The 11143-nt window shown below is 37.5% G+C and overlaps 1 protein-coding gene across 2 annotated transcripts in view; it reads right to left on the reverse strand.

Moving 5' to 3' along the window:
- Positions 1-11143, reverse strand: part of tmem178bb (transmembrane protein 178Bb) — a 231353-nt gene that overhangs the window by 108902 nt on the left and 111308 nt on the right. The window lies entirely within an intron of this gene.

Raw genomic sequence — 11143 nt, forward strand, 5'->3', positions numbered from 1 at the left:
GTGCAGTTATCTCCCACAGAGATGGTGTGTGGATAGGCCGGTAATAAGGACATTAAACATCACCGCCTGCACAGGGGTGACCTTCCTGCCATAAATATGAGCAATGTGTTTTCCTCACCTCACCGAGATAGTGAGATGAAACACTGTCTTCCCATTCCTATGTATATGAGCTGTATCTAGCAGTAACTGAGCTCCACTATTTCATAGCATTTATGTACACACAGCAGCAGCTCTACTCTTCAGCCCAATGAATGTGATGTTTTTTGTCCTTGGCTGGAACTAAAAAGCTTATCCACAGGGGATCATTTGAGGTCGATGATCTCCTGGTGGGGCTGCACATTTATAGAGCTGAATATGCACAATGTAATGCCGCCAAACTGACTGATTCAACTCACTGATTTAGCCAACCCGCTGAAAGAATCTGTTAGCTATCAGAGGTCTGCTTTGACAGCAGAGAGCACATTGTATTTTTCATCGCCCGTCATGCAGTGCTGAGTTTTGGTCAGGTTGCTGTGTGCTTCACTATAGTGTAAACTAAATCTACATGTGCAGGGAAAATGTAAAAGGACATGAAAACTTTATATCACATACAGTGGTGGTCTGGGTCCTTTGTAAATCTTGATACACCCCAACCTTGGTCATGACTCAGTCTCCTTTCAGGTGGTGTTGATAACACTAGAAACACCTAGGGCCTGATTTACTAAAGGTTTGCATGTGTAAAAGTGTGCACAAACTTGACTGCACACGCAAAAACACATTGAAGCTTATCTACTAACAGGGCGCACCGAGGTTTGCGCCTCTCAAAAGGGCAAAATAGCCCGCGCAACCCATTTAGCGTGTTTGCCCTGATGAATATGCAATATGGGCATTTCTGCCAGAACGCGCAAAATTATTGGGAGGAGTAAATGCAAATATTTATTTAGCAATGTGATTTACCAAACCTGAAGCTCAATTAAAGCTCACTTAAACCTTTGCCCCCTCCACCTCAACCACTGGTCTGGATCATAAAATATTGTTCAAACTCTTCGACAGTTTGTCCCATATTTGTCTTTTTCTAGCATGGCATTCATTTATATTTTGTGTTAAATGATTGAACTGTGTTGGAAGGTAGTCTTCTTATTGGTTCAAACATAAAGGGGCACACCCAGGGATTTGGGGCCCCATGAAAGTAAATATCACTTTGGGCCCCACCACTTCAATACTGTAAACCATGCTAACCCGAAAAATATAAGACAGAGATATGGATTAATATTTGGTCAACAAGAGATTTCAAGATTTCATGCAAGATTGATAAGAACGGTATAAACCATCTTTTACATTTTAATTATACTTTCTGAATGATTACTCAGTTTAGTTTTTGGATGGGTGTTCTACTGTTTTCTAGGGCCCCTTTCAGTCATGGGAACTTGGAATCATCATCACTTTTCTCCCCCTTATGGCAATCCTGCCTACATGTGCAGAAACACACAATTATACAATAAATCTGTTCATTCCTCGTAGAAATAAATACACTGAATTTAACCTTGTAAACCCTGAACCATTAAATCATTGACAGAAAATTCTAGTTCTTTGAAACTGGAGCCTTTATTGGTCCTTCTGAACAACCTTTCTCTTTTTTTTTTTTTTTCAAATATCAATTTCCATGTATGAATTTCAATTTTGTATCATATTTGATACATTGGGTCTCAATGCTCAAATATTATTATTTTTGAACAAAAACACAATATAACAAACATGTCTAACAAATCCATGATTTCTTTTCAAAATTAGCAAAGTTCTGCCTCCTTCCTCATTAATGAAAATATTGTAGTGTCACTGGAAAGGCCTCTGGTGAATGAATTCCTCCCCCCTGGTGGGTTATCTGTGTATTGCATGTATCTAATGATACACACCAGGTTTTTCACGAAAAAAAAAAAAAAAAAAAATCACACTGATCATGTGGAGGGCTTCAAAACTCATGTGTCAAATATGATACATCTGGCATAATAGGGTTACCAATGGGTGTCACATGTCTACTCAGCAGCTTCCAAGTGGAAACAATCAAACTAAATGAAAGCAGAGGAACTTTGTGGCAGTAATACATCCAACCTGGTTTGACAACCACAAATAAACAGCAAATAATGTGAAAAAGAAGGAGTGACGAATAGCTGTCATAGCCATAGTAAGTGTGAAGGTGCAGTAGATCTGGCTCTGCAAAGCTAAAACCAAGCTTGAATCTAGGTTTTTTTTCATGATTTCTTCCCCTGGCAGTGTTTAGATGGTTCTTCTCCTACTCCTTCTACCCTTTTATCACCTTCCAGCCCAACACATTGTCATCTTGGTGCAGTTTTGGCTCTTTTTTTGGAGCCTAAAGTTCCCATGTCTCCTTCTGTCATCATCCAAAATACACATGAACTTTCAATTGTGTCCATCTTTGTCCCTCCCTCCACTTATCACCATGTTACCGGTCTCATTTAGCACTAGGCTCCATTAGTCTGTTTATAACAAGCATGATATAATGTTCCTCACATTGCCATATGGCTTATTATAAATGTAAAACACGATGTATTTAGCAGCAGTGGTACAAGCTGTTGATATACAACACTTTTTTTCATTTGCCAGAACCTGTCACGATGGCAAATGTCAGTTCAGCTGATTTGCATAAATCTGACCAGTTTAAGCTCCGACACTAGAGCAGAACACCAGATGACCCAATTCTAACACTTCGTTTTTTCTTACCAGTACAAAGATTTGTAAGTATTATTATTAGTAGTAGTAGCAGTAGTATCGTCATCATTATTATTATCCATTATTCAGTATTATCCTGTATAAAGTAACACAGCTAATACAATACAGCAGTGGTGCCCAACCTTTTTTGGCTCATGACCCCATTTTAACATCACAAATTTCTGGCGACCCCAGACCCCCCTTTTTTTTTGATTATGTAATAGTTTTCTATACTATGTTGCAAATAAACGTTAATTTTAGGCGACATTTAATCTGTATAATATATATTATTGTGGACGGAGGCAGTAAAGCCAGGTGTAGATTACTGCACAAAGGGAGAATTTTATTTTCCTTGGTCAGGATATGTACAGTCAGTCCAGCTTGGATTTACAAGGCTGACAATTAATACTGAACAAACAAGAACTCAAACTATGAATTATGAAAGAGCTGCAGCATCTGAAACTGACCACAATTAACATTTGACAGATAAACAGTACCACAGTGCTGCAGTTTGTCGTGTCTTTTATGTATTGTAATTGTCTCTCTCAAATCACCATATATTTTTTTATTACTACATTTATTTTAAAATTTTTATCAATTACTAGAAATTTCAGGTGACCCCATGTGGGGTCCCGACCCCAAGATTGACAAACACTGCAATACAGTATGCTATTACAACATGTGACTAATTACAAATCTTGCCCATAACTACTTCATTCTGGTCAAAGGTCATGGACAAAGTATCCTGAGGCCTTATGTTGGTCTGTCCTGCAAAGTAAATGTTCTCCATGTGTATAATTATTAAATCTCAGTTAATCAGTACTTATCAGTGAAATTAACATATTGTTTTTTAATGATATTTTAATTTGGATGAGATCAATGTGGTCAAATCTGCCAACCGGATTTCTTAATACCTGTGAGAGTCTAAATTGGAGTGATATATATCTTATAAACTATGCATTGCCAGCTAATTTAACGCTCATCTGTCAAGGGAGCTCTGAGATGGCACTGGATGATACAAATATATCTACAGGATAAACTGCACAACTGTACATGCCACTATTGTATATTATTTATGCTAAAAAAAATACATTAAAATCCAAAAACAAGGACAGAGCATTTATACAGTTTCTGTCCTGGATATGCTACGGAATAGCCTCTAAATGAAATGTGTTCTTCTTTTCCTTTGTAGGACAGAGAAGCATGGTGGGAGGAAAGACAGAAGCAAACAGACAGCAGAGCAGTCCTCTGTGGTTTGCAGCAGAGTGGAGCTTTTCCCAAGCCTGTCACCTGACAGCGAAGGACTAGTCAGACGAAGACAGTGACAGTTTGAGGTCAGAGCGTGTTTCCACTTGGCTCAGTAGCCAGGCGACTGGAGAGCTACAACATGCCCAAAGGAGCGCCTCATGAATGGCAGGTATCCTAAAAGTAGACAGACTCTCTAGATTCCTCTGACAGCGCTCATACTCACACTGATATCATGACGCACGCAAACACCACTGTGGACACAAAACCCAAATGTAACTCAGGGTGTCTTACCCAGGAACAGAACGCACTGGACACATCATGTACAGTAACGACATACAGCTAGCGTGGCTTGAAACCAGTTACTAACAGCCACGAGGTGACACATTACCAGAGCAGCGGAGGGAGGGCAGGGAATATCAACAGGGTGCTTCAATTTATTTAAAAGTTTATCACTTTTACTTTTGACATAGCACCCTTTCACTCTTTACTGCCTAAATTTATTTACAATTATAGAAAAAAATAATACTTGTGTTGTTGTTGTGACACGTGCTAAATTAAGAGGAGATTAATGTGAATATAGCACATGCAACTAGAAAAGCCCTTGGAGAGCGCAAACCTCCACCAAGGCAGATCAGTCCCCCCTGATCACCACCAAATTTAATCATTTGTTCCTTGTGACAGTATCAACATTTCCTGAAAATGTAATCAAAATCCTTCCATAACTTTTTGAGTTATCTTGCTAACAGACAGACAAACAAACAAACAAATAAACAAACTAGAAAAGCACTTGGAGAGCGCAGACCTCCACCAAGGCAGATTAGCCCCCCCACCACCACCACCGATCACCACCAAAACTTTATCATTTGTTCCTTGTGCCAGTATCAACATTTCCTGAAAATTTCACTGAAATCCGTCCATAACTTTTTGACTTATCTCGCTAACAAACAAACAAACAGACAGACAGACAAACCCTGATGAAAACATAACCTCCTTGATGTAGGTCATAATTATGATGCAAATTAGTGACATTAGGCATAATTGTCATAATAGTAAGTAAACAAATTTTCCAATCTCAGGAATGTAGATTATTTTATCGATGGTGCTATTGGTCATTTCCTCCAGTCAACAATTTAAAAATAAAACAAAAATGATCCAATAATCATGTTGTGAAATTAACCCATAAAGACCCAAAGAGTCACTAAAACCTAAACCATCTACTGATGTAAAGTGTTTATTGCCTGTTGATCCATTAATCCTATCATTACATGTAAATGGTGTAAAACACAGTTTGTCATCTTTACGTGATCATCAGATATGACCCATTTGGACATTCAGAGGCTCCATAGTGAACATGAAAACACTGTCATCTTCTATAACATTGATTCAACATTAAAAGCCATGGATTTTGATAAATGACAGTGGATGGTGACACTTAGTTTCACATTCAGTTAATGATATCTTTGCAGAAAAAGTCACTTTTTTTCAGTTTTCTTCATTTTGTTTTAATAACCTTTGAATTTGCTCTGAAATTTAATGAACATCCACATGATCAGTGAATGAAATAGAGGAAATTACATGATTTACACACAAAAAATCTCAAAATAAAGAGAATAACATTACAATAAATGGTGATAAATCACTTAAGAAAGGTTGAATAGAGAAAAAAAAAAATCATTTGGGAACTGTCACAAAAGTAGCACTGCACAGCAAATCTGCCAGTGTTGATTTTCCAGTGTTACTTGTATTTAACACCATTCAGAGTTAATATAACGTTTGATCTATAAAAACTAACACTCGCAGAGTCAGCTTGTATCTTTGATGGTGCCATTTTTCGGGGTACATTTACCAGGTGTTGAGGAGCATGATTGAACACCATACTGGGTGTTGATTTCTGGACAGAGCAACAGAGAAGACCAGTGTGCTCATGGACGTCATATGAGGTGTCGTATAAGTACCATTTTACTTCTGAAACAAGGCTATTTATTAGGCTGAAAGGAACTTTTCTGTCAGCTCTGTCAGTATCATAATGTGTATATTACTGTTCAGACCAACTTGCTAACCAGCTGCTAAAATTAGCTCTTGCTGCAAACTTAACCCGGACTCTCACCGTCCTGAACCTGTCTTCCCATGGACTCTGATGTTTTCAAACCCAGATATTGTCTCGTTCTCATGTATTGTTTTACGTTATTAAACCCCTTTTCTCCCTTCAGCACCATGCATATGAGTTCAGTCTTTCACTCAGTCATGACAGTAACTGGCTAAAACAGCAACAATGTTGAGCTGTTTCCTTTGTTTTACTTTTGTTCAGGCACCTCAAACAAATTCATGGATTGTCTCCTGCACTTCCAAGCTACCTCATGCTTTGGGCAGTATTGTAAAAGGTGGTTTTACAGGGTTTTAGGAGTGTTGTGCACCTTGTCAAACTTTATGTGAAGCCCCCATGTTAAAGAAAAATAATTATTTTTTATTGCAGTACTTTTTGGAGTGATTATTGTACATGTGTGGTGGATGGTTAGACTTAACACTAACAGATTGTACATTTTTAACTCTAATAGTGTTAATCCCAGAGGACAATGTACACCTCAAACACTAGTTAAATTTACATTTAACACCACAGCATGTTACTTGAATACTGGTGCAGTGTTAAATAGTTAACTCTGTTGGTGTCACTAATTAATGAACTTTGAATACTAATCTAGTGTTCTTTTCATCCATTGTGGTGTTAATATTTTACACTTAAAGAGTTTGAACACTGTCATAGTGTTAATCATTTTAACACTTTCAAAAGTGTTAATTTAACACTTAACCAGTGGTTCCCATATAAACCCTGGCTCGGTGTTAATTTAAACTCTGAGGGTGTTAAATATGTATTTTTAAATTTGCAGTGTGGGTCTTTATGGGTTACTAACACTGTTACAGAAACAGGGCATTAAAACTGATCCATGAATGTCAGGGATCATCAATAATCAGGTGACATATGTTGTGTTGAGCAGCATCTCATTAAAAAACAGTGGAATATTGAGGCAAATTTGTGACAATAGTCTACAAGGGGATAATATAACAGCTCCCTGCACCCCAAGACCAAGAGAGCATCTGAAAAGTAAAATAAACAACAGCTCCTATCTACGTTTCCTTATCACTTTTCTTTGGTCACGATGGAAAATATCATGAGATCAAGGAAAGATGGAAAGAAGAATTAATAAAGACCAAGCTGCGCTGAGAGAATCTGACTGCAGACATAGTAGATGGATGTTAACCCTTTAAACCCTCAGCCTAAAATGGTCCACTTGGCCTTTTTTTACTTATTTTGACAAATTAAAAGGTTAGAAAACATGCTGGGAGTGAATCTGTTTGCCCATTTTTCCAGATTTTTCAAAATCTAACACTTATTTACAATTCATTGCATGTTATAATACTGCTCAGATGGCTTCCTCTCCAGCTTCTAGTAAAGGCATGAGTGAAATTACAGTAATGACCCAATAAAAACTATAAAGAGCAACATCTCAGCTTTCAGAAACCACTGGAATTTTTCTAATTGCATAAACAGTGAAAGAGTTCCAGCCATCCAACCTGCATATGTGAAGCATGTGTCAGCGATGATACAACAGGTTTTAAAGAGTTAAGGTGAACTGACGGTGGTGAAACTACAATTTCAAGAAGATGGATGATTAAAAATACACCACTTGGGTACTTTCCCATGGTATATTCTTACCGTGTTCGTTGCTGCAGGATATAAATGTGGACAATGTGACTTCATTACCAAGGTTGGAACAGAAACAAGCCTAAATAAAGCTGTACTACTCCACCAGTCAGTCACGCTCATCCTCCTGTCCACTTGAATTTGTCAGCATGATCCTGAATCAGCATGGAAATATGTAGTAGAGCTATACAAGGAAGACAGAAATGATCACATCTACTAACCTGTATGTGATCAGTCTTTACATGTAGAATTAAACTCCATTTACGTGCACTTATAATGTATGACAAATGCTAGGGATGCACCGATTCTGATACGAGTATCGGGCATCGGCTCCGATACTCAGTGTGTGTACTTGTATTCATACTCATAAAAGTAATCTGATACAAATGCAGCAATACCACTTATGGCCATGTGACATTCACAGTTCAGTGCAGCAGGTACATAGCAGTGGAATAATGTGTGGGGAGTGTGAAGAGTGTGGAGATTTTTCAAAATAAATGACGGTGATAAAAGTAACGCTGACTGCAAGTAACGTTAAAGACACAGACGGATACGGACGAAGCATTCTGTCTGTTCTCTGCGTACATTCCATCCATTTTTCAGGTGTTCGCAGATGCGTACCCAGACGGAGAATACCACCAGGAACCGCCAGGGGTACGCAGCGGTGCAGACCGCCACCAGTGGAAGTGAAAACGAAACTTATCACTCATTTCTCTTTTCTCTACCTGCTGAAGATAAGCTTTTAAACCTTACCAGCAAAAACGCTGCAATATTAGTATCACATTAGTGTTGCCTCTGTCGTCTCCATGTTTGTTATTACTGACTTTCTTTTTCTTCTCAAAAAACTTTACTTTTCTTCCTCATATTTGTCCAGTATGGTTAATTAAGAGTGGCGCCCCCTGGTGGATTAATTGAGAAACCCTCATTCCAACACATTAAATGTCAGTAGCAGCACCTTGTTCCAGTCAGACTAATGACAATGACAATAAAGCACATTTACAAAAGGAACTAAGAACTGGAATGGGATTATTAAGTACTCGTATCGGTATTCGGTATTGGCAAGTACTCAAATGTAAGTACTCGTACTCATACTCGGTCTGGAAAAAAGTGGTATCGGTGCATCCCTAACAAATGCATTTCCTCCAACCTGATTTGACTGCATTTTTCTTACTCATCTGTGACTGAAGGAGCCAAAAGTTAATCGATGATACCCCCACAGGCTGTGATATAACCTTTAAATTATAATAAAATTCATGCAAACTAAGAACAAGATCTGCTGCATTAACTTCACATTTTCAGATTCTATAACCTATAAAACATATCACCATATTAGACAGGTGTGACATGAGTTGGAAGATGTGCATCCTGTCTGTCACACTGATCATTTGTTTCTGTGAACAGTCGTGTCAGTTGATGTTACCGCTGCAATGAATTGTGGGACATCAGTCTGTCCAATGTATGCTATACTAAAGGAGATACTAAAGCACAGATGTCAAATATACTGCCCATGGGCCAAAACCGGCCCACCAAAGGGTCCAATCCGGCCCCTGGGATGAATTTGTGAAATACAAAATAACACAGGAGATATTAAAAATCGGGGATGTCAAAATCATTTTCACATTTCAGGTGTCACATACAGACCAATCTAATCTCAAATGGGTTGGATCAGTAAAATACTATCATAACAGTAGTAGGAACTGAACTGAAATCAGCCCCAAATGTGAACATTTTTAAATCCAGGTTAAAAACCTTCCTCTTTTCATATGCTTATGAGTAAATTCTTTTCAATCATGTCTGTTAAATAAATGCACTTTTTTGATTTGAATGTCTTGCTTTACTCTATTTTATTTGTAATGTTAATTTTAATTTATGATTTTCATATAATTTTCATGCATACTGGTCACTACAGTGGACAGTTATTCTACAGCTGTTCTCTTGTATATTCATGGGTTTTGTTGATTTAGCTTCATATCATCCAACACAGCACCATCACATAAACTGTAATTCATACCATTACTGTAACTTTGCTGTTCTTGATAAACCTGATCTGCAGTAATAGGTTTTAGTGTAAATAAATTGTTATTAGACTGTAATTTAAAAGTTTTCTCAATCAAAAAAAATTTTTTTTTGCATATTTTCTCCATGAAGTGAGTAATAACTAGTATTAGAGTATGTTAAAATGTAAGAAAATATCAGATTAGCTGCATGAAAAAATGTTTTTATTTCCTAGTTTTCCACTTTCTGATGATGGGTTTTAAATACACGTTTTTTTTTTGCTTCAAAAATTAAACACATGGTGTCCAGCTGAGTGGACATTTTTGTAACTCCATGAAAAATAGATTCATAAATAAAATTCAATCATATTGGTTTTTTTCATGCCTAAAGAGGAATAAAACACTCTGGAAAAAAATCTCAACTAAGGTTCTCATAATTTATGCATGAAAGGGTTATGGTATTTCTTTTATTCTGTGAATGCATTTTAAAATCACGTTATATCTCTGATGATTTTAATGTCTTTTTTTTTTCCCTTTTTTGATTTAATGTCATTTCAATGTCTTGTTTTTTTTTTTTCTTCTGTGATGTTTTTATGCCTTTGTAAAGCACTTTAAGTTACCCTGTGTATGAATAATGCTGTACAAATAAACTTGCCTTGCCTAGTGGTGTAAAAAAAAAAAGAACAATAATATGAAAATGTTCACATTAACAAACTATCCTTTCACAAAAAATGTGAATAACCTGAACAAACATGAAAAACCTGAAATATCTTAGAAGTAAATCCAATCTAAACAGTCATTCTGGTCTGGCCCACTTCAGATCATATTGGGCTGTACGTGGCCCCTGACCTAAAATGAGTTTGACACCCCTGTACTAAGGAAAGGACTGAAGCTCCTTCTCTTTGCATTTAGAAAATTTACTCAGACACTCAGATATTTTCAGATAATTTCCCTCAGTTAAGAATCTTCCTCGATGAAAACAAGACAGGACCCAGACTTCTGCGTGGTTAGGACCAACTCTTTGTAAAACTAAACAGGTTTTACAATCAGCTACAAATCAATTCATTTTCTGAGCATAACACCGAATAACTAGAAGCACTCGGAGAGCGCAGACCTCCGCCAAGGCAGATCAGTGACCCGGATTTGGATGAAAATTTCAGGAAATGTTGATACTAGTACAAGGAACAAATGATAAAATTTTGGTTGGGATCGGGGGTGGGGGTGTGTGTGTGTGTGTGGGGGGGGGGGGGGCACTGATCTGCCTTGGTGGAGGTCTGCGCTGTCTTTTCTAGAAAAGCACTTGACCTCATTCAATCATTTGTTCCTTGTGCTAGTATCAACATTTCCTGAAATTTTCATCCAAATCCATCCATAACTTTTTGAGTTATCTTGCTCACAGACAAACAGACAAACCAACGCCAACAAAAACATAACCTCCTTGGCGGAGGTAATAATCACCCTCAAAGCAATTACAGTTACATGGAAAAGTAAACAT

Source organism: Sphaeramia orbicularis, chromosome 12 (assembly GCF_902148855.1).
Source record: "Sphaeramia orbicularis chromosome 12, fSphaOr1.1, whole genome shotgun sequence".
NCBI classification, from domain to species: Eukaryota; Metazoa; Chordata; class Actinopteri; order Kurtiformes; family Apogonidae; genus Sphaeramia; species Sphaeramia orbicularis.